The sequence below is a fragment of the Meles meles genome, chromosome 6, assembly GCF_922984935.1.
Source record: "Meles meles chromosome 6, mMelMel3.1 paternal haplotype, whole genome shotgun sequence".
NCBI classification, from domain to species: Eukaryota; Metazoa; Chordata; class Mammalia; order Carnivora; family Mustelidae; genus Meles; species Meles meles.
This window is the reverse complement of record NC_060071.1, coordinates 139419440-139444595: the sequence shown is the minus strand read 5'-3', so window position 1 is coordinate 139444595 and position 25156 is coordinate 139419440. Positions and strand designations below refer to the sequence as shown.

The window sequence follows — 25156 nt, the reverse complement described above, 5'->3', positions numbered from 1 at the left end:
TTTTCTGCTATTCTCCTGTTGCTGAATTCCTAGGTTTTCCATAGTCCCTGGTTACGAGTACGGCTGTGAAAGATATTCTCATCCTTGGCGCTGTGCACGTGGGCATGTGTTTCTCTCGGTGGCTGTCAGGCCAGGGGATGTTGTAACAGATACTCCCAAACTGTTTTACCAGAGTGACTACCATTAGCAGAGGGAGTTGATCTAGAGAAAGGGACAGGATAGGAGCTAAATCTAAGAGCTGACTTGTGGTTTACAAATAAGTAGACCTTATTAACTTCGAATATTCGCCTCTGAAATTGATTATTTTTATTTATTTTTTTTTTTAAAGACCCTATTTATTTATTTGACAGAGAGAAATCACAAGTAGACAGAGAGGCAGGCAGAGAGAGAGAGGGAAGCAGGCTCCCCGCTGAGCAGAGAGCCTGATGCGGGACTCGATCCTATGACCCTGAGATCATGACCTGAGCCGAAGGCAGCGGCTCAACCCACCGAGCCACCCAGGCGCCCTCTGAAATTGATTATTATTATTAATCATTATCATTATTTTTAGTGCTGGTCATGGAGCCTAATGTGGGGCTTGAACTCACGACTCTGAGATCAAGACCTGAGCTGAGATCAGGAGTTGGACTCTTAACCAACTGATGTATCAGGTGCCATGAAGTTTTCTCTTTAAAAGACTAGTTTTATTTATTGGGCTATATTTTTCTACCAGATGTGCATTTATTTATATGTAGAGAATTCTACAATTAAATGATTAACAAGTAAATTATTATAATGGCCACCGTGTTCTCGTGTAAAAATAACACCTAGTTATAGAGTCTGTGCCCTGGGGCAGAGCCGGGTGTGGGGATCGTATTAAGTGTCTCCGAGGTCTGGAAGGCCTCCTCTGAGGACCGCTCACCCCTGTTGTAATGGCTGAGGAATGTGTTGTGTCTTTAGCATCACCCACCACATGACGGCCACCACAGATAGAGGGAATACATGATGAAATGAGGGCCTCCTCCGTGCCCTTTGGTTTCCCGTAAAGAACAGTCCTCGCGGTAAAGAGTGGGACTTGCCTTTTTCCTTGCCCTTGCGTGGTTGTCTGGCATGTCAGGGAAGACAGGCACAGCGCCTCACTCCTTCAGTCTCTTATGGAGAGAATGTAGTCATTGTTTTATCTGTTGATGATGTTCAGGAACTCGGTTTTGAAGTTGTCAGTCTTAAAATGCGACTTCTTTCTGCACAATAGTTATTACACAATATTCCTTTCAATTTCCAGAATACTTTAACCGAGGCCTTGTGGGGATTCTGAGCCTTGCCCTTTGATTTGCATCTGTCAGCCAGGCCTGCTGGGTTCCAGGTGCCTGCACGGTGTGCCTCGTAGTTGGCGCGCTCCCAGCTGCCAGGGCTAGAGAAGCCCTGTGGCTCCATCTTCTGTAACAGATGAGGAGACAGAGACTGCTTTTATGACTAACATACCCTGAGCCATGCATCAGGTCACCGTGTGGCTTTGCCTCGCCAGCAACCACAGGGGTAACTTTTATGTCCGTCTTTTTTTTTTTTTTTTTGCCTGGAATTCTTTTTCTCCTTGCCGCCTGTCAGTCGCCTTTCCCTCCTTTGAAACACATTGGAATTCCTTTCCTCAGGAAGGCATTGTGGGCTCATCCTACAGCTGGCTGTTATTTCATATCCTTATCCACTGAAGTAGGTTTTCTTGGAAAACTTGGAAGAAGTTTCTTGGAAAATTCTTCTCCATATCTATGTTATTTATAGAAGACCTTACACCATAAAATGCTGGTTATTTAGGGAAAAGGAACTAAAGGAATTTTAGAAGAAAACTATTATTTATTAGTGGCACAGTGTTATTTCTGTGTATTGAAAGGGAAAATTTCAACTGACAGAGATAAACTCTCAGCATTAGGTCCTGATCACCTTAATCCAGTAGGTCCAGGTTGAGGCTTATGTTAAATAAATTTAGAATAAAAACTCTCCACTGATGATTCATGTTATCTTTGCATATTCCTGTATGCCTGCAACTTTCCCCAATGTTCTTTTTTTTCCATGCCGTGAAAAGTGGTGAACAAAATAAAAATACCAAGTAGCAGTATATTCTCTTAAAGATAATTCACAAAGAAGATATTTGCAAATGACATATCAGATAAAGGGCTAGTATCCAAAATCTATAAAGAACTTATCAAACTCAACACCAAAAGAACAAACAATCCAATCAAGAAATGGGCAGAAGACATGAACAGACATTTCTGCTGTCTGATGTCTGAAGACATCCACATGGCCAACAGACATGTGAAAAAGTGCTTAATATCACTCGGCATCAGGGAATACAGATCAAAACCACAAAGAGATACCACCTCACACCAGTCAGAATGGCTAAAATTAACAAGTCAGGAAACGACAGTTGTTGGCGAGGATGCGGAGAAAGGGGAATCCTTCTACACTGTTTGTTGTTGGGAATGCAAGCTGGTGCAGCCGCTCTGGAAAACAGCATGGAGTTTCTTCAAAAAGTTGAAAATAGAGCTACCCTACAACCCTAAAGATACAAATGTCGTGATCCGAAGGGGCACGTGCACCCAAGTGTTTATAGCAGCAATGTCCACAATAGCCGAACTATGGAAAGAACCTAGATGTCCATCCACAGATGATTGGATAAAGATGTGGTATATATATACAATGGAATACTATGCAGCCATCAAAAGAAACGAAATCTTGCCATTTCAATGACGTGGATGGAACTAGAGGGTATTATCCTAAGCAAAATAAGTCAATCAGAGAAAGAGAATTACCATATGATCCCAGTGATATGAGGAATTTGAGTAATAAGACAGAGGATCATAGGGGAAGGGAGGGAAAAATGAAACAAGACGAGACCAGAGAGGGAGATAAACCTTAAGAGACTCTTAATCTCAAGAAACAAACTGAGGGTTGCTGGAGGGGAGGAGGATGGGAGGGGAGGGGTAGCTGGGTCATGGACATTGGGGAGGTATGTGCTATGGTGAGGAAAAAAAAAGATAACTTACAGAGGGGTGTTTGGATGGTTCAGTCAGTCAAACTCTTAATCGGCTACCTTCAGTTCAGAGGTCATGATTTCAGGGTCCTGGGATCCAGCCCTGCATGGGGCTTTCCACTCAGCAGGGAGTTTGCTTCACCCTCTCCTCTGATAGCTCTCACTCTCTCTTAAATAAATAAATACAATCTTAAAAAAAAAAAATCCCATAACTCACATAAGTTATATGTAGACTAACTAGTACATAAAAGGTCTATGAAAGCCAAGTTCGAAGCCTATGTAATCCTAAATGAGTGACCGCACAATTGATTGGATGTTTCACTGTACAGCATGCGCAGTTTAACTTCAACACTGAATTCAGTAAATCCTTTCCCCATTCATTTGCAGACACTTATGTATGCTTTCAGTTTGTAATCAGTGTTATTTTGTTTTTGTTGTGTTGGGCCACACCAGAAATAGGAAGGAAGTGTTACACGTGGCTCCTTCCCCCGGGACATGCGGACAAATGCCTACAAATGCCTGTGTTGGTTTCTGTTTGTATCAGAGGACTCCAAGGTCTACGTTTACATTCATTCGGGATGTGAAGGGAAAGAGAGACCATCGACTCTTAGATGCGGAAGGAGCCTTAACTGCCATCTGTGCGCTTTATAGATGGAAAATGATGTTCATAGAGATCAGACGCGTTGCCCAAGCTGTATTACTTTATGGTGCTGGTCCTAGGCTCAAAGCTGAGTTTGTGGAGAAGGCATAGGGTAGCACGACTGGTGCTTTGGGGGAGAAACTCAGTAGTATTTCTTTGTCCGTTCAGGGACCTCAGTACTCAGTAGTATTTCTTTGTCCGTTCAGGGACCTCAGTACTCGCTATGTTATTTATCTTTTGCATTTTGAATAGTTAGAGAATTAGGTATTGCTGGGGCTTGAGGCTAGAATGTTTTCTGTGGACATTCTTAAGCATGCTACTTCCAAGGTTTTTCCAGAGAAGACATCAGAGAAAACCATAACTTTGTCTGAATTGGAGTTTTATCACTTTTCTTAAATTACGAAGTAAGTAATTTTTCCTTGAAAAGTGTTTTAATAGCCTTTGCCTAAAACATTTCAGAAAATGCAAAGCAGCAGCACACTTTCACCTTCTCAAATGTTAACTTCGGTTATGCCTAACTTCTATTGCACGGGCTGTGTCTTCTTTATTCTGTTCCCTCCAGCTCTCAGCACAGAGCCGTATTTGCCTCTCTGTTTCCCTAGCCGAATCCTCAGTGAGAATTACTTACTTTTCTTTTCTCTTCGGTGTCGTTGTGAACTAAGGACCAAAGGAAATCCCTAGAAGGACTGTGGGGTATTTGAAATACAAAATTTCTTACTAATCAAAAACTAGGTCATTGGACCAGAACATATGAATTTTGACTCTCATTTGTTGAACCCTTACCATGTGACAGAGATTCTCCAGATTCCTCGAGTACAGAGATGAGCTGACATGGCCCCTGCCTTTAAGGACCAAAATCTGGTAGGTGAGGCAGGCAGGTGGATATTTAGGGGCGACAACTGAAGTATTGGAAGTGTTGAAGTCATGCATCTACCCTTGATGTGTCTCATCAGCAGTACGTAGAAGGATATGAATATCATGGAAGATAATAAACTTAATCACAGAATTATTGTTTTTTTTTTTTTTAAATTAAACTTTATGTTTTAAAAAGCCAATATATGCCAATAGAGTAAAATCTAAAAGGTTATACAGTGAACTTGAACGGTATAGATTTTATTCAGATTTCATGAGGTTTTCTACCCATACCCATTTTCTTTTCCAGGATCCAATTTAGAAATGTCATATTGCACTTAGTATATATGTTTTCTAAAGTTTATTTTTACACAAATTGTGGCAGACCGCACTGTGGTTTTATTCTGTTCCATTCCAGTTTATGGCTGTACTTTGTTATCGAGTCTCTTAATGATAGAGTCTAAGTTGTTTCTGATCTTTCAATATTATTAACATTGCCTCTGCGGCTGTCCTTGAACTTCAGAGTGGACAGGTTCATATAGAGGGATTTCTGGGTTAAAGAATATGTATCTTGGTATCTGTGATAAGTATTGCCAAACTGCCCTCCATAGGCTTTGTTCAAGTTTGCACTCCCATAGGCAATGTATGCCTTTCTCCTTCCTGTGATTAAACCTTTTAAACCTTGCCAGTTTGATAGCTGAAAAAGGGAATCTTTTTGTCATTTTCCTTTGCATTTCTCATTATAAATGAGGTTGTAGGTACTGTCATGTGTTTAAGAACAGTTTTTCTTTCTGTGAATTAATTGACTTTTATGATTCTTTGTTCATTTATCCGAGGTAAGCTCTTTAATTAAAAAGAGAAGTTATCCCACTGGATATATATTTTGTCATTTATGGTAACTTGTGATATATAAATTTATTATGATTGGATAATCAGATTTAGTTGTATTTTCCTTTATGGGATTTGGGTTTCATGTCCTCCTTAGAAAGGTCGTATGTTCTCCAGAAGTATGAAAAGTATCTCCTACTTTCTTTTAATATTTTTGTTTCTTTTTTTTTTTTTTTTAGTGTTTAAATTTTTTGACCAGGGCACCTGGGTGGCTCAGTTGTTAAGTGTCTGCCTTTGGCTCAGGTCATAGCCCCAGGCATCCAGCATCTGGCTGGGTGGCTGCTGGGAGGCCTGGTTCTCCCCCTCTCCCTCCCCCTCTGCCTGCTTGTGTTCCCTCTCTTGTTCTCTCTCTGTCAAGTAAATAAATAAAATCTTTAAAAAAAAAATTATTTGACCAATTTGTCAAATTGTCAATTTGTTTGTTTGTTTTTGTTTTTTTTTTTTTGGTGTGAGTTGGTATCCCATTCTTTTTCCATGTGGCTGCATAGTTGTGCCAAAACCATTATAGAGTAATTTTTTTTTTTTGTTTTTTGCATGGATTTTTAAATGTCACATTTTATCTTATAGCAAACTCTCTGAAGTATTTTTAGAATTTTTATTTTTATCTACCAATTTCATGCTTCTAAATTATTACGAGTTTATAACACATTTAGGCAAGTATTAAACCTTGGTCTCCTTTATTACTCTCCTTTCTTATTATTACTTTCATTATTTTTGTTCATTCATTTTTCCATATGAACTTGACATTTCGATTCTGAATTTCCAAAAGAATATCCTGTAAATTTTAGTGGGATTGTGATACATTGCCATATTAATTTTGGTTTTTTTTGCTTAAGTATTGACCTTCTGGGAATTTTTTTATATGGCTCAAATATTTCTCATCTTCTGTTTTTGTGAAAATATTTAATTTTAAGGAGATTTATCACTGATAATATAAAGGGCAGTCATTCATAATCTCACCTTCCTCTCCCAGGACAGTTTATTCTTTCCATAGCTCACCTTCCTTTTCCCCTCTGCTTTTGGTGATGCCGAGTCATGTTTTTGGGTTTTTATTACTTTATATTCTGTTACTGGAACAGTGCCTTGCATCCAGTAGGTGAATGTTTAAAAAACTCAGGCATACTGCCCTGGGACCCTCACTGGAGAGTGGCCTGGGAGTGTCCGCTGAGATTGAGCTGGTGTGCCTGCCTATAGGCACGTGCTGTGGGCCCTGCAGGTGCACTCCCCAGCATCTGCCCTAATGACAGCATGTGCGTCCCCAGGCTGAGGCGTGTACTCCAAGGACAGTGGCAGGTGCCCCTTTCTGGAGCACCCCCAACCCCTCCAGCATCCTCGTTATCTCTTCTTCTTTCAGCCATTACATTCTGTTGAAGATACGAAATCTTGCAGAACGCGATCATAGCTCACGCTGAGCACTTTTAATGTGATTCTCTACCTTCCTTTTTAGTTAACAACAACAACAACAACAAAAAACCTCTTCAACATAGTCATCCTTTAGAGAAACATGTCAGAATCAGCTGACTATTTCTTTCCTCTCAAACTGCATAGATTATCACCTAATATCTTCTCTCAATTTTGATCACTTTTCCTTTCCTTATTGGAAATCACTATGTATGATTTTCGTACCATGTAAGCCCAATCACCGTCATGAGCCACGGTTCCTGATTGCAGTGCCCTTGGTGAGTGTGTTGGGGACAGAAATACTCTCAGTTCCCTGGGTGTGGCTCTCCTCCTGTTCCTACTCCCCCGTGTTCAGCATAAGGAATCCTGTTCTCAAAGACAGGGTGGTCTGCACCCGCTTCAGGACCCCTTTATCTCCTCTTCATTCCTTTTGGGAGTGCAGCCTCTTCGTCCACATCCTTGATCTCAAATCTATACCAGCTTTGAAATCTTTATTTCTATACCAGAAGATTGCTTCAGTCAGCAAACATTTAGGCACAGTGGGGTGGGGGGAACGTGACTGCTTCAGTACCCAGTAGACCTGAACCAAGATTGCATCAGAAAACAGGAAATTGTTTCGTGCAGTCCTTGTCCAATAGCCCCTTCATTGTCTCAGCAGCATGTGGAAGGAAGAAAGGAGAGAACCATCTGGTAGCCTGGGAATTAAGGGCAGCAGGGAGATAGAATGGGAGTGTTTAAGGCGCGCTGGACGGGTGCCCGGGGCTTGGGTCACACTCCCACGTGCTTCTGTCTGCAGCATGCCTGCCTCCCTTTTGGACCAGTTGGAAAGCCGTGGGCTGGTTACTATGGGAATTGATGGGTGCTGCTGGCAGAGAGAGAAGGAAAGTTCTTGGAATTGTTACAAAAATCTAGGAGAGCAGGGTTCTCCTCCCCCCGCTCTGGCTTCCCCGCTCACTGTTGTTGCATTGGATGAACACACTTGATTTTAGCTTGGGGAGAGCATTTCCGAAAGCTCACCTCTGGCATCCTAAGAAGAGGTTGGGGGGTTCCTCTCCCAGGCAGGCTTCACAGAACACTGGGCAACACGAAGGATCGCTAATGTGCCCAACGATGAATTTTTGTTTTCACAGTTGGCTCCGCACACATCAGTGAGCTCAGAATGAAATTCAAGCTTCTGTTTCTTTTTACACTGTCAGGGAATGTGCCACAGACAAGGAGATGGGAAGTCAATATTTAATTCGGGAATCACGACCTTCCCCGTGTCTTCACTACCATTACCTCTCCCTAAAAGGGTGGGGGGCGCCTTCAGGGTTTGTTACCAGTTTGCTGGTTCTGAAATGTCAGAGAGAGAAAACAGATGTTTTAATGAAGTGATACCCACAGTGGAAAATAGGGAGTTCAAAATACATTTTCTAAGTCAAGTTTCATTAATTTGATTAATTAGTAATTTAAAAAGTCCTACCATTGTGTGTGCTCGTTTATTTTTATCACTACTCATGAATATGGAATGTAAAGCATTGATTTGTTTTTCTAAGAAAAATATTGGGCTTGAGGAGAGAAGAATATTAAAGCATAGTGAACATTATAAAGTTAAGGGTTTTCCTCCCTGACATTTTTGTTTCGGTTCACTGTTTTCTGTTGTTTTTGATTCTTTCACCATGAAAGAAAACCTTACTCAGGGAAAAGCTTTTCTTTTGATTTTGAGAGATTTTGTTGAATTCCTCCTGTAGGTCTAAGAGTGCTGTCTAGATCTGTTCAGACCTTGACTTTGGGGTCTTAGAGGTGATGAGTCATGTGGCAGAGCAATCATGCAATGTTAAATTACCTCGTGATTTGGATGATGCAGTTCTAGAAGCCTTAGCACTCCTTTTTAATTCATTTCATTCCCCTTTCTGCGGTAGGGGGAGGGGGTGGGAAGGAAGGCCAGTTCTCCTTGAGCTTCAGATCAGGGAAATAAGATGATTAAAAAAAAGGATAGGGGAGGGTGTAGTGCATCGTCTTAGAGATGAATTGATGGGCTGTGGGGTGGCTCCAAAGTTGAGTGCCCTTGTTTGGGAAGCCCCAGAGGCCTTCCTGGAGGTGGCCGCTGTCTAGTAAGTCACAAGTATTACTATTTGAATTGGATCTAAAGAATAAGCAGCGTCTCCACAGGTGTTTTCCTTTGTTTCTTAGCCTCAGAATTTCAAAGTGGCCTGATTTTTATGGATGTGCTTTGCTTTATATCTATGAAGCGCTTCACACCTCAAAATACTTCTTTCTAGTATATGTATTTATCAGAGTGCCAGAGAGTCTAGACTTGGTCTGTAAATGTGCCCCTGGATGGAGGAGATGGGTGTCTCCTGGGTGATACTGACAGGAGAGCGCCGGGTGTGGTAGGAGCCCTGAGAGAGGAGGGCCGCTAGCCCTGAGGACGGGGTGTGGGGGCGCCAGAGCCGTGGGCATGGGAGTCCGAGCTGTGCAGTGGCTTCCTGACACTTGTCATTCCGCCATGAAGTAGCTGGAGCTCCTCCTGGTTAACCAGGAAGAAGGCTGAGGCTTGTGGTGGGTCAGTCCGTCCGCTGTGGCAGCATGGAGATTCGAACCTGTGGCAGCAATGTTGTCCAGAAACTGCTAAACTGTGTAGAGTCCTCACTGTCACCCCCGTGGTGTTCACATTGAGTCTATCCAGGCGAGTCCCTGCTCACCGCCCAACTTGTATGGGGCAGAGTCGAGAGTTCCATGATGTTTTTGCCAAAGCGCATACCGTTCCAGGGAGAGAGCCCACCCTATGGAAATTCAGCAGAAGGGGCGCTAACGGAGGCTTGGGGAAGAGGTGGCCCTTCAGTTGGGACAATGGGGTGCATGTAATTTCTAATGAACGGAGAGGCGCTTTATCGGTGGGCACTGAATGCAGATGGAATATATGAGCGAAGGCCTGGAAAGAAGTAAAGTGACGAGTGTGTTCAGGTAGGAGAGGGTAGTTCACAGTTTGCCTGGAGTGGTGGCAGGTGGAGTGGGATGGGGAAATGAGTTGAAGAATCAGCGTGAAACTCATCTGTGTAGGACTTGGAGTGCCTGGCTAAAGAATTTGGACTCTTTTCATTTAGTTACTGAGAAACCCTTGATGGTTTTGGGCTCGTGAAGGTGGGTGATAGGATTTCTTTTTCATATTGACTTTGAATTTTATAACTTTTATTTATATCATATCTCTATATAAATTGTTTCTAAAATTTTTAAAAGGTGGGGTAAGGAAAGTTAAGATTCAGTAGGAAGAAAACAGAAGGTTTACCCTTTAGGAAAGATCATGAAACCTAGTTGCTTTATGGACTATAATTCTGATGACATGAATTTTCAGAATCTTGTCAGCTTGGTGAGTTCATGGCTGTGAGATGCGTGGAAACATGGTGTTGGTGTAAATCTATGTGACTAGTGGAATGCCTGTGACTTACTTTTTATATATACAGCTACTAAGTTTGACAGATGGAGGCTATTTATGGGTCCCTTTCAGATCTGGGGTCTTGCGGAGGGACTTTTTCCCATGGGCTATAGACTGGGAAGCCTTTATTTTTTTTGTATTTTTTTTATAAAGTTTTTTTATTTATTTGTCAGAAAGAGAGAGAGAGAGAGCAAGTGAGCACAAGCAGGCAGAGTGGCAGGCAGAGGCAGAGAGAGAAGCAGGGTCCCCGCTGAGAAAGGAGCCTGATGTGGGACTCGATCCTAGGACCCTAGGATCATGACCTGAGCTGACGGCAGCTGCTTAACTGACTGAGACACCCAGGCGTCCCTTTTAAAAGATTTATTTATTTATTTGACACACACAGAGAGAGAGAGAGGTCACAAATAGGCAGAGAGGCAGGCAGAGAGAGAGGGGGAAGCAGGCTCCCCGCTGAGCAGAGAGCCCGATGTGGGGCTCGATCCCAGGACCCTGAGATCATGACCTGAGTCTAAGGGAGAGGCTTTAACCCACTGAGCCACCCAGGTGCCCCAAGACTTGCAAATTCTTTTAAGATAAAAAAGCCAAATAGAGTAGGAGTAACTAAAAATATAAAATCCGGGACGCCTTCGTGGCTCAGTGGGTTAAGCCTCTGCCTTGGCTCGTGGTCCTGGGATGAGCCCCGCATTGGGCTCTCTGCTCATCAGGGAGCCTGCTCTTCCTCCCCTCCCCCCACTTGTGATCCCTGTTTGTCAAATAAATAAATAAAATTTTTTAAAGAAATAAAAATGTAAAATCTTGTGGGCTAATTTAAAAACTACAGAACTTGTGTTATTGGCATGCTGTCATATTCTCTTTAGAAGGGGTCATTACTAAATTGATATATCTTCTTTCTAGCCAAGATTTCATTCTACTTGATTCAAAGCCCACAGTATAGATGGGACTACAAGGTTTGCCAAAGCATGGAACAGTAATAAGATTTTTTTTCTCCCTGGCAACTTGGAATTTATTTTTATAATTCTAGTAATTAATTATGAAAAAATGTTATTTTGTTAACATTTAATGGGAAGTTGAAATAAATGTGTATAAATATTCAGTGTGACTCGTTTTCTGATAGAGTGATAGCAAAATATGAGGAAGAGGTGATTATTTGAAGATTCGATCATCCTAATAGAGCCTATGTTTCTGTGACTTCTAACATTCTCTTCTAGATAACATAGCATAATGTTGCATGTCACACACTGAAGGGAGTGTTGGAATATCCTGGGGACATCAATTCATCTGGGAGCCAGTTTATAGTAGTATGCAGGGAGATAAATTTTATGTTTATAGCTCTTGAGTTTAAAAAAAAATCCTGAGATTCGATTTTTAGACTAAAAGAAATTTCACAGTGGTCATTCTGTCTCTGAAAATATTTAGACTTTCATAATTCTGTTTTATAATTTTGTAGCCCAATACTTAGTGTGAAGGAAGTGATTGATGCATTATACATAAGGGCTTAGTGGTATTCTGGGTACTGTCTGCTGTTTTTAATACCTTTTTTTTAAAGAGTTATTTATTTGAGAGAGCGAGGGAAAGAGAGGGAGAGCATGAGTGGCATGAGGGGCAGAGGGAGAGGATCTTTAAGCAGACTCCCTCCTGAGTTTGGAGCTGGACACGGGACTGCATCTCAGGACCCATGAGGTCATGACCTGAGTTGCAATCAAGAGCTGGACACTTAAACAGCCGAGCTACCCAGGCAACCCTGTTTTTAATATTCTTTGTAAGGACATGATCTTTTAGGCTAATTAGTATATCAGTTTTGAAAATTGGTCAAATTTAATATTTGATAAAGAATTTTACTTTTTTATACTTGTTGTAGTTCCTGGTAATCCTTCTGATGGGCTTTTGAATGAGTAAAGATGAAATTGATTTTCAAACGGAAGCCACATGTCAAATTGACGCAGAGGCTGTTGCCGATATTTAAGATACTTGACATGATTATATTTGTTGGGAGACCCACAGATATACTTGCAGGAGCCCTTCCTCGGCACTCTCTGTTAAGACTCAGTGATTTTTCTTGACGGTTACAATCTTGTTATGCTAAGCGGGTTAAGTAGAATAATTTCTGTGTAGAATTTAGGTTTTTAAGACCAGACAGCGCAAAGTGTTAAATGGTACACACATACATCTGTAGTTAGAGTTGCGGCAACCCTTGTCTTAGAAAGGAAGGGGGTCCAGAGGGACCGCTTCCATGCAGTGGTGCCACACTGTCCCAAGAATGGCTCACTCTCATCCTCCGGCTGCAGAAAATAACTTGCACCAGGATCCCCTCCCCCAGCCCTTGAGCTCAGGAGTCCATCTCTTGGCACCTGGCTAGGTGGGAGGGAGAAGAAGAGCCTAGAGTTACACTTTTTATCTCCTGGACCCACGGGAGGTAAATCATGTGAAATCCAGACAGTCTTGGACGTGTTTTTCTTTGGTTATCGGTTCCTGTCCAGGCAATCCTATTATAGTCATTAAAGCAAAACAGAACAAGACATTTCTGAAGGTTAGATGTCAGTGGTGTTACAGAGCTCTGGTTTTGTGTGTGTGTGTGTGTGTGTGTGTGTGCATGAGTGTTCAGATATCTGAATTGGGGCTCTAGTTTCTGGGAGTACTTATCAGGTTCATTATGGTCAGAGCCAGGTAATTCATGTGTCTGAAAGTAATACCCATGGGCTCCTGTTAGTTGCCCAGAGCCTTTACAAATAGTGGGGAGCTATCCCCCTATTCCCACTGTTTAAAAGAGCCTTCCCAGCCCTTTGTAGACGGAAAGAATGACTTCATTTACTTCAATGGGACTAGTATAAAATTCTCAATCAAATTAGAATTCGTTCTGAAGTGTGCCATTTAGTACTTTTCCTTGGGGTTATAGGAGAATGTTTTGAAATCAGAGCAACCTCGGAAGATAAAAGTCTAAAAAAATTCCCAGATTCTCCTGATTTGTAGTTCTTAGAATAGGGAAAGAATACACCCCAAGCTTCTCAGTGCCTGAGGCTGTTTCCCATCCAGTATTCCCAGGTTGGTATTTCTTTGGCTTATCCTGGGAAATTGGGAAATGCGATTTTTTTTTCTTCTTCTAGAACTTCATCCATGTACTGTGCCAGACTGTGAGAAACAAGGCTGACTTCTCTTTCTCTGTTTCCTGGACAAGGGTGTTGGCATTAGGCATTGTGGAGCCTGGCCCAGGAGGTGTGTGCTGCCCACTCCTTGTCCTTGACTCTAGACTTTACCCCCACATGCTGTTGAGTTACAGATTTTGTATAAGGTGAGGCGATTGTGAATGATCCCTGTAGCTTCGGGAGACTGAAGGAGATGCTGAGTGGTCCTTGCCACACAAGACTCCATGGGGAGCTGCCTGCACTTGTTCTGTGCTGTAAGAGCCAGTTCCTAAACACGGAGGCACCTCCACCCCAGGGCCTACCGGTGCCCAGAGTTAGAAGTCTTAGCGAAAGCTAGCGGATGCCAAATTTAAGTACAAAATATTTGTGATGGGAACTTTTTAGAAAATGGGCTCATATTCCGCTTGGGGAGAGGAAACTTGTTCATGTGAGATACTCAGAGTTAGTGGAGGGCAACGTACAATGTCACTGCTTCATTGACAGTCTTTATTTATCCCAAGGTTAGAAAGAAAATCCCCGTACCAAGCCGAAAGTATGATTAGGAACTTTGACTTCTGCTGTTTGAATGTGAGGGCTGAATGCGGCGGGTGGGGGGAGTTGGGTGATGGTTAGAGAAACTCTGTCTTTAGAAAGTGTGACCTCCTCCATGCTTCCGGATACACAGAGGATTCTCAGTTGCCTGGTGCTTTGATGAGAGTCTAGAATTAGAATCAAGGTATAGTCTTGCCCCTCCTTTGGAAGAAAATATTTGTTGATCATTGTCTACCCTACGTATTAAGGAAGATAAGCAGTTTTCCCCTATCTCTTGTTTTCTTGAGATGAGTGGAGAGAAGTTATCAGCCTGAAGCTGAAGCCAGTCCTGTTTATCTACACTGATTACTGTTTCTTTCTCGGGAAATTTGTTTTAAAACCGCATCTGTCCATACTCAGCTGTGAATGGGAGAGACTGGACAGCCTCTGTCTGACCGGTTGTGCTGATGGCTAATCACTAAATGCATATGTGCTGTATGGAGGTAAGCATTTGATACTAATATTAGTGTAATTATCTCTTACTTCAGTGTAAAACACTGATGAGTGTAAAAATGCCCGACATCTGTTGCAGACAGGTATTTCTTATCTGAATTTCTATTGCAACATACATTTTCCCTCCCAGTTATTGTGTTGTTGTGCCAAACAAAGTAAGTAAAATAGGTATCAGGTAACTTGCCAGATTTTCCAGTTGAAGTCAAATGGTTTCCTGTGTCTTTTTGTCTGTTTTAAAGACTTCTGCTTTGTTGACTAGTTAAGTAGTAGGTGCTAATTTTAGATAATTTGGGAGACAGAATGGGACAAGAAAAGAAATCCTCATGTGTTCTTACATGAGTATTTTCTTGATTAAAATTATGAAAATATTCAAACCATACCTGAAAGCGCATTTGCCAGTTAATGAGCCGAGTAGGTCCTGCAGGTAGAGACGGACGTGTTTGGAAGATTCCGCAGGGCCAGGGTCGTCTGTTTGGTGTCGCGGAGCTTACGAAACTGAGCACACGACGACAATGGGGCCAGAAGCTTTCATGTCTGTGCGTTTGAAGTTGTAGAAGCCAGATTTGGAAATTTCACCTTGAATTAACTTTTACAACTAGTACTGTAGCAAAAGGAAACTTTGTAAGACATACTAAGAGGAAAAATAAGGCCTGAAAATCAGTTTATTCAGAAGTTCACAGCTGAAATAAAGTGCAGCTCCGATCTTCCGCAACCCGGTGTCTTGTATTAACCCCCCCGTCACGGCCTGCGGTGCCGTGACGCAGTCGGGGGTCTCAGCGCTTCGGGATCGCCTTTCGTTTTGATGGAAAAAAAAGTGATGTCCAGTACTTCCCTCTGAGTTCTGAATATGCGGCCAGTGCGGGGCTCCAGGGATGCTCTTAGGTGTCACCAGGTGGTGGAGAGATTACCTGCATTTGAATTTTTTTTTCATTAGAGTGATGTCCAGAACATTCATTTTAGGCCCGTAGTTATTTGACTTGCGGCTCGTTCTGAAAGGTCCTTGTTCTCCAAGGTGTGTGGAGCCCCCTGGTCGGTGACAGAGCAGGACACTAGCTTTGCGTCCTATGGCTGCAGGTGCTTTCTTGCAGCCCCAGGACAGCCCTGGGAGCAGGAAGACCGAGCAGGAAGACTCATCCCTTTTACACTCGAGGATCAGTTGCCACGTGCCTGTTTTTACACGTATTGACTTTCACCTCACTCCCAGGAAGGAGGTGTTACCTTCTTTTTACAGACCCAGAAGCCAGGGTACAGAGATGATAAGGAACTTGCCCAAGGTCTGTTGATAATTATTATGAATCTCAAAGGAAAATACGTGAAATTCTCAGCAGGTTCCAAACTCTCCGTAAATGATAGTAGTTATGATGATTGTAGCATGTATCCAGTTAAAATTTCTACTTATGTGTCTTCGTCTTCATTAGCCGCTGAGTTCATCGAGGGCAGTGAATGTGTCTTGCTTGCTGCTGTGGCCCCAGAGCTTGGTCCAAACTTGGCATCTTGCTGATATTCCTGCTGAATGATCCTTCAAATGTATGGCGTGACTGTATCCTGGGGTTTAGGACTTGATACCAGTTTTGTTCTCCATCATCTCGTTGATCACCTGGTTAATCAAGAAATCATGCTAAATCTGCATAGATTGGTAATCTGTTGATCCCAGAGGACTCGGACCACCTGCTTCCTTGTCCCCTGTTGCCCCAGGGGCACGTCCCTCTGGGACTGGTTGTGTTCTGAGGCATTGACACACTTAAAATGGCCTTTGTGCTGACTCTAACCACTAGAATTCTGTATTTTGAAGAACGGCTGGACATTTCAAACAAGTATAACATGAATTTTCTAGCTGAGATAAAGAGAACTTTCCAAAATTGGCTGAAAGAAGTGGAATTCGGGGAAGTTGAAAATGTTTTTGCATTAGGATGTTCTGTTTCCTTTGAACTGTAGCCAAGAGATTTTTCATAACAGCCTACATTTAAAGTCCAATTGTAAAAGAGAAAAAAAGCGACAACACATTGTGGCTGTTTACCCTCTTATTTTTGTCTTGTTTGATGTTAGGATGGAGAATAGGCCAGTACAGTCAGTGGGGTGTTAGCTCTTGGAGTCAGCCTGTTCCAAAGTAGGAGTGTTTGTGGTGGAATCAAGACCGAGTAGTGACTTTCTCAAGGTTGAAGCCGATGGGACACCAAGGAAGCTGCTGCTGTTTTGATATTCTTTGGTTTGCTAAAGCCCTGTTTTAAATTACCATTAATAAACCAGACACTGCCTTGAAGGAGGGAATCAGGAAATTTAGATTCTAATTCTGGTTTCAGTTTTCTAACTCAGTGTGGATGATTTGAGTGGCGGGAAGAGAAAACTCCACTTGGCTTTTTTTTTTTTTTTTTTTTTGTCTGAGTAAACAAAGTGACCTTAGTTCTCTTAAGGAAGGGTAATGAAGGTAATGGCCAAAATTCTACCTGGTGCATAACTTACTACTGTGTTCCTAGGGCGTGGAATTAACCTTTGTGGGTCTCTAGGATATAATAAACATTAGACCCGGGACTACACTTCTGGGAACAGGGAAGTTTCTAGGTCCTTTTTTTTTGTTCAGATACAGAGTACCTGGAAGCCATAGTGATTTTAATAGCAAACTAGGAAATACCAATACATTAATACATAATTACATGCATACATACACAATAATACATAATACATAATACATGAGGAACTGTGAATGACTTCATTAGCAGAAAATGACCACATCTGTGAAGTAAAGCCAGAAGCTCTGGCTGGCTCAGCTTTGAAGGTGACATGGAGAGCTGACTCAGCTGGGCATAACTTTTTCATATCTTTATGGGGGGTGCCAATTTCCTGCTGCTCTCCTTTACTTCCTTGTTCTGCTGTATGTGTTTTGTTGGAAAACCCTGTGTCAGATGCCAGAAGATTGATGAAGGACACCTGGGTGGACACCTGGGTGGCTCAGTCATTAAGCATCTGCCTTCAGCTCGGGTCATGATCCCAGGGTCGGGGGATCGGGCTCCCTGCTTGAGGGACGCTCCCACATCCTTGCTCCCTCTCCCACTTCCCCTGCTTGTGTTCCTGCTCTCTCTCTCTCTCTCCCTCTCTCTGTCAAATAAATAAATAAGTAAAAAGTATATGAGAGAAAAAATCTTAAAACAGTTTTCTTTTGCCAGTTTAATTTGTTTCGTGGAAAGGGAAGATGTCTGTTGTCTTATTTTTATCAGGGGACTGTATTTCTCTCAGATCTTAAGCTTATTTTTTAATTTTAACAATGATGTGTTCACTGTAAATATGTAAGCAATAAAAGAAAACTTAAAAAATAAAGGAAAAATCAAAAAATAAAATCATCCCAAGTCCTAAACATAGCAATATATCTTAACATTTTATTAAATACCCTTATATAATTTTTTTGTACATATGTAATGTAAAATATGTACATACCACTTTTTATTTGGTTTTATATTGTTCCATTTCTCTTTGGGGACTTTATGGATTTTTTGGTCAGTCCTGTACTGATGTCAATATTTATTTCTCAGGGTATCCGCTTATAGCCAGAGAGTGTTTTCTCCAAGACTCTGTACCATTTATGTGAAATGCTCTAAAATCTTTGTAAGAAGGGGAGGCTATTAATTAAGCAAAACTTGAGACAAATTATTTATTCTGGGTAGCCAAGTTTTTCGTGTAGTGAAGTGTAAGCTGATGATTTCTAAGATTTCTTAAACAATATGGATGAAAAAATTTCCAGAGTTCTTGTACACTTTTAGCATGTTTAAATGTATACTTTGGCCCTGGGGGTTTATTTCTAGGAGTTTGTCTTCATGAAGCAGAGAACATACACCAACGTGTCTGGACGATGACATTGACTGCGGCGTTGCATATGAAGGCAGACGTGTGGAAATGACGTGCGGTAGCTTACGGCTGTATTCACTACTGTCCAGCAGTGCCTCCATAAAAATTTACATTCTAAAATATTTGACAGAAGGGAAAAGAGTCATGGTATAATAAGAGAAAAATGCACGCTAGGAATTGTACGCATTGTGTATTTTTATACTTACATATAATACATAGATACATGCACTCATGAATACCTTGATTTTTTTCTTATAAATAAAAATTAAGTGTAACATGCATATAGAAAAGTACACAGATCCTGAGCATTTTACCATTGATAAACTTTTGCAAACTCAACACACGTGTATAACCATTACCTAAATTAAAAATTAGAATATTAGAGAATTAGAATATTATCAAATTCCAGAAGCTTCCTTGTGTTTTCTTCCATTTCATTACCCTTCCCCACCCCAATACAAGGAAAGGTAACCGGGGGCTAGATGTGTCTTATTTTGAAGATCATAAAAATGGAATAATATGACAATATACTCCTTAGTCTGGCTTCTTTTGCCCAATATTATATTTGTGGGTAGAACAGCTCCCCTCTCCCCATGTATTATTTTGACATGTTAACTATACTGCAATTAATTACTACTGAACTTCTGTTTTGTTTGTTTGTTTCTGGTTGTTTTGTTGTTGTTGTAGTTGTTTTCCCTGTCAGTTTTTGCCGTTACAAATAATGCTGTTAGGGGCCTGCCTGTATTTGTTTTGGGGGCAGCTGTGTGTACGCTTCTGTTGGGCATCTGTACCTAGGAGTGGGTTCCTGAGGTTGGATCTGTGTTTGTTCATTTTTAGTAGATGACACAGAACCGTTAATGGGGGTTCCCTGTTCACTGTTGCTCACAGTGTCGGCCAGTTCCAGTGGCTCCACATCTTCACCAACATTTAGTTTTAATTTTTGCTTTTAGCCATTCCAGAGGGTATGGAGTGGTAACCATTGTTGTTCAGATTGCATTTTCCTGAGGACTAGTGAGAAATCGCACTTTGATTTGAGTCAGTTCCCTTCTGAGGAAATCTTCTGTTATTAAATCTTGTGCTAATCAACTTCATTTCAACAGTAACAAAACCTGTTATCTTCCTCTGGCATTGAGGCTGTGTTGTGTTCCCAATTTCTTTAATTGCCAGACCCAGCATTGATTCTTCTGCATCAGTTAAATGGGGCAGTCCCTAACAGATACAACTTGTCATGCATCCACATTTTCCTGCTTGATGCTCCAAGCATCAACTTTCTATTTCTTTCGACTTTCTATTCTGTATTGAGTGAATGTTTAAAATTGTGAAATATTTCAAGTTACCTATTCATTTCACATCATGACTGATTAAAATGTTGGCTAAAGAATTCAATTTAAGAAATCCCAAAAAGAAAAACTTTTTGGCTTTAGTGCACTGATTTTCTTTAGGTCAGTATATTAAGAATGACTCATCCTATTTTATTCAGAGTGACTTTTAAAAGAATTTTACTCCACAGTAGAAAATTGCAAGTAAATTTAATGCAGGTAGAAATGCATCTGAGACTTAAGGCTGGGTCTAATTGCTATGTGGAATATTGGAGAAGAATGATAATCCTTGCATCCAGTTCCTAGCTTTTAGTATTAACTTTTTCTGGATTATGGAACTAAGAGATCCTGGAGTTATCAAATTACGGGTCTTAGAATAGAGAGACTTCAGGGTAGAACTTGAGCCTGCCATCTTTTTTTTTTTTTTTTTAAGATTTTATTTATTTATTTGACAGACAGAGATCACGAGTAGGCAGAGAGACAGGTAGAGAGAGAGAGAGGAAGGGAAGCAGGCTCCCCACTAAGCAGAGAACCCGATGTGGAGCTCGATCCCAGGACCCTGGGATCATGACCTGAGCTGAAGGCAGAGGCTTTAACCCACTGAGCCACCCAGGCGCCCCTTGGGCCTGCCATCTGATACTGAACATGTCCTGGGTAGCCAGGTTGGACGCCAGGCCTTGTCATCCATGTTTTCTCATTTAAGCCTCACCAATAGTGGGAGACAGGAAATGTTATACCTGTTTTATACATGAGGACGTTGAGGTCGGAAAAGGCTAATGGAGGCCACATCATGACTGAGGGTGAGTGGGAATTTCCTAACTCTGATTTTATGACTGTGTGATGGAAAATTATAGTATTTAGGGCCTTTGGTTTAAATTGAACAACTCTGTCAATTCTTTAGATGTCCTGGGGACACCAGTAATGTATGAAAACGGAGTAGTAGTGTTTGAATCCCAGTTAAAGGCCAGGTAGGGTATTTTATGGAGAAAGTTTTTCTTCATTCATAATCTGTCAAGGGTTTCAAGCAATCATCCTGATTAAAGACACATTTTTCAGTAAATATAACACCACCAGCGGCGGTGGTAAAGTTAGAGAAATTTATGGTTGAGCTTCAATCTTAAAGCAACAGAAGCGTGCATTTGTTAATGTTTGTTTTGAACGCTGCAGCCCCAGCAGGCCTCTCTGTCCTAGGTAAATCGTATATGAACCTGCTTCAAGGAACCTGAGTTCTCATGGGTGTATAGGAAAGCAGCCTCAGTACGAGGTAGAAAGGGAAGCTGACAGGAAGTAGTTTGTTGCAGGCAAAGTGCCGTAGGATTCCATAGCAAAAGACAACTTTCTGCTGAAACCTATCAAAAAATCAGCTCTGGGGAAGGTAGTTTTGGAACTACCCTTGAAGAGTAGAGAGAATATGGGGAGCTAGAAATTGGTATCTGGTTGGGGGCAAAGCCGCTACAGAGTTTATCTTTTTATAACTCTGAATAAATACGCTAATGAAATGAGTACTGTAAATAAAATTTAAGAAATTTACCCTATCAACAACAAATGGTCTGTGTTGTAAAACCATAATGTTTCTGATGAAGATTAGGCAAAGCACCTTTTACTTTTGGCTCTGGTCTCGTCTGCTTGATGTCAGCCCCAGTCACTACCTTTATCTGCCCTTAGGCTCTGGAGGCTCAGAAACATGTGCTGTGTGAGACAGGACATCCCGGGCCATGCCTCTTTCCACTTTTCATGGATGCTCTTCTCCCTGTAGGGATTGTCCTTGTATCATGTAAATATTTGGGAGAGCCTGGGAGAGTAAGAACTGGATAGATCCTTTGTGAGTGGAGCACGAATGAAGAACTAAATGGAATAGAATGTTGTGCCTTTTTACTGAGTTCCTCCCATCCAAGTACTAACCAGGCCCGACCCTGCTTAGCTTCCGAGATCAGAGGAGATCGGGCGCGTTCAGGGTGGTATGGCCGTAGACCCTTTTTACTGAGTTCCTAATGTTATCATGCACAAGCACTGGCTCAGTCAGTTACAGGCTGTCCCAGAAAACCATTGTAGTGTAACTGCATCAAGCTGGCTCATAAGCAGGAGGAACCGAGTGTGCAGCTTTGTGACTTTATGTGGAAACCGTTTTACCATTAGCTCTGATTGTTTGTGTGCCATTGTTTGGTCACGGGAATGATTGCCTAGAGTGGTTGATTCCGAATGATTGTTTTTGTTTTTTCCCTCATTCCTTTTCTTAAATTGTTTGGACCGGAAGGGAAGGATAAGAACTTACACCTACTGCCTTTACTGCTAACTTAAAGTTTAAAATTCTTTTGGTTTCCCACGATGTTGTTGGGACCATGAGAAAAAATTCCTAAACTGGAAATCTTTACTTGGCATTTTTTTGTGTGATGAAATTTGGTTCTTTCACATTATAGCCTTTAATACTTCCAAATCCTTATTGAGGAAATGTTAATTGTAACAATAATAGTTAACCATTATTGAAAAACTTGTACTCAGAAATTTGCTAGACTTTGCTTCCTTGACCTCATGTAATCTCTGCGTCATCCTGGGAGATGCTGACTGACGTCTTCATGTTACATGCAAGGCTAAATGATTTTGTCAAGGTCTCATCACTCCTAAGTGGCTGAGCTGGGATTTGAACCCACATCTGTCTGCTTTAGTGCATGAGCCACTGTGTTGAATTGTTCTTCCCTGTTTTTTTTTTTTTTCCTGTGTATTTATGCTTTTCTTCTCCCATATTATGGTGATAGGATGTATCCCTGTTTTAGCTTAAAATATCACACTTTTAGTTGTTACTAATCCTTTATATAGCAATATTTGTTGATTTCCCATCTTTGCTACTCTCACGAAACCTCTTTCATTTACTGTGGTGTACTGTACTTAGATATCGTGTGGTTTTTCCACTTAACAGCCAAAAAGCAAATTATTTAGTTTTCGCATGTGGTATCCTTTTTTTAACTGGCAGTTTAGTCTAAACAGGTTCTAACAGTCCTCTGAGACAAAACCCTGGAGTCTAGATACTTCTTTTGCTAATTTGTGCAAAACAGCATCTCAAGTCATCATGTGTTGTAACTGCTCGGCAACACAGCGCGTGGATAGCAACAGGGCAGCCCTCGTGTGCTGGAGGTCACATCGCAGAGAGAAGGGTAAATCCATTGAGAAAGTTCTGGTACACATTCATAACATGTTTAGATTTGCATTAGAAAAACGTGCAATAAAACCATAAGGGAGACTCCTACAAACTACAGGCTGCTGGGGGGAGGTAGGTGGGGGAGGGGCTTGGTGGGTGATGGGCAGGGAGGAGGACACTTGTGATGCACACTGGGTGTTGTATGTAACTGATGAGTCACTGAACTCTGTTCCTGAAACTAATATGACACTGTATGTTAACTGGAATGTAAATAAAAACCTGAAACATAAACAAAACAAAACCCTTTCAGTAAGTGTCAAAAATTCTTATTGTTACAAGAAGTTAACATCTACATTTTAGAAACATAAAAACATAACTATCAATTTCATGGCCTGTAATGCTACAGTGGATAACTTTATTATATCCTGGTCTGCCAGTGCTTGTGGGGTAGGGTGGTATGCTTTTCCAGTCTAACATGTCTAGACAGAACCAGATGTATAATTATATAAAATCACAGCTTGGGGATTATGGTTGAAAAACTTTAATAATTATTGGCAACTGTGTGCCATTTTGTCTTACTTTGCATTCTTATTTTCTTGGCCTGTTGCTGTAAAGGAGTTAAAGTTTATTTTTAGGCAGAACAGAAAGTGTCTAAAGTGCGATATGATACGAATCTAGTTTTTTAAGTTAAGTGTATTTTCCATGCAAATTCATGTTTCTTGACTTGGAGAATTGAATAGACCTCAATAAGAATTATTGCTTCCAGCATTAAATTTGGGTAGAAGCTCTTCGAAACCAGTGTAAGAGGACAACAAAACTGCCACTTTAAATCCAGAATTTTTTTGAATGTGCATTGACTGGCGCTGTGTACAGTGTGTTTTTTAGAAGTTCAGACTGTCCTGGCATCTGTCTAGTTTTTATCTCCTGTCTTCTTCCTCAAGTAGTCTTCTAGGGAATCTAGTTACCAACCATTTATTCTTCACAAGAGGGAAAATTTCCAGCATCTCCACTTCCCCGTCGAGCTGTCCCCTCCAGAACAGGCTGTTACAAACAAGCTCCGGTGAACATTTTATTATTGAGTGTAGGAGTTCTTATAGAGCCTACATACCAGTCTTTTTTTTTTTTTTTTTTAGATTTATATTTTGCCATGATTTTCCCCCAATTTTTTTAAAACAAACTTTAGATAATCAAAAGTCTTAAACAGGATTAGATCTAATGTGTCCATTTAAAAAAAAATGGTTATTACTTTCTGTGTCTTAGGAGGCCTTTGCCTTCCCGCTTCCGCCCATCCTGACATTTCTTCTGAAAGCTTTGTGGTTTTAGCTTATGTATATTGAGGTCTGTGATCCATCTTGAGTTCACTTTTTCTGACATGCTATCTTATTACCTCCGTTTTATAAGTGAGGATTTTGGCAATCTGAGAATTTGGCACTCTAAGCCGTGGTATGTAATGGTAAATTTGATTTATAATTTTAGAACTTTTTGTGGATGATCATGATGAAGCTGTATTGTAGGTCATATCTGTATAAACCATTTTGCTCAGAACATTTTTGAGGCATATCTTCATGGTCACTAAAACACTGTTGCTGACAAATGAATGTTCTTTTGTCGGGGTTCATCCCCATAATGAAACCAGTCCTGTTAAGTACGGAATAAGACTGCAACCTTGGTGTGCATGTATTTTATCAGGAGAGATATTGTGTTTATGTACAGTGTCCACTGAAGCTGCCTGGTGTGATCTGCCTGTTAAGAATCATCTTGTGATAATGGGGCGCCTGGGTGGCTCAGTGGGTTAAAGCTTCTGCCTTTCGCTCGGGTCATGATCCCAGGGTCCTGGGATCGAGCCCCGCATCCGGCTCTCTGCTTGGCAGGGAGCCTGCTTCCTCCTCTCTCTCTCTGCCTGCCTCTCTCCCTACTTGTGATCTCTATCTGTCAAATAAATAAAATAAAATCTTTAAAAAAAAAAAAAAGAATCATCTTGTGATAAGAAATTGTGGTGAAACAGGGGCGCCTGGCTGGCTCAGTGGGTTGAGTCCAGCTCCTGGTTTCAGCTCAGGTCATGATCGCAACATCATGAGAGTGCTGAGTGGGGAGTCTGCTTGAGATTCTTTCTCTCTCTTCTCTCTCCCTCTCCCCTTTTGCCTCTCCCCCGACCCACGTGTGCTCTCTGTCTCTCTCTCCAGAATAAATAAATACATATTTTAAAAAAATTGAAGTGAAACAATCAGCATGATTGAGCTATCTAACCTAGTCTACTTAAGCGTTCTTACTAGCTGTAGTATGGAGTTCTGCCCTGATGTCAGGCTGTGGTTGTCTCAGGGTTATCCCTTATTCCTGCCTTTTAGGCTCTCTCCTCCGGCACTGTAGAACTATCCCTGGTCCCCACATCTAGGGCTCAAGAGAATGCCCAGCAATCGATGTGTCATGGAGGGTATATGTTTTGGGTGTTTCCTAGGTGTTAGCCGTCCTGCAAACGTCATATTCCTCCCAACAGTTTCTTTCTG

At 41.4% G+C, this 25156-nt stretch overlaps 1 protein-coding gene across 7 annotated transcripts in view; it reads left to right on the top strand.

Moving 5' to 3' along the window:
* SIPA1L1 (signal induced proliferation associated 1 like 1) overlaps window positions 1–25156 on the top strand; it is a 398364-nt gene that overhangs the window by 93592 nt on the left and 279616 nt on the right. For 5 of the 7 annotated variants that reach the window (XM_046008528.1, XM_046008527.1, XM_046008526.1 and 2 more), the window contains one exon: window positions 18158–18258. The exons of the other annotated variants lie outside the window; for them this stretch is intronic. The gene's annotated coding sequence lies outside the window, so the exon portion shown is untranslated. The remainder of the gene's footprint in view (window positions 1–18157; window positions 18259–25156) is intronic. 7 annotated transcript variants of the gene reach the window in all.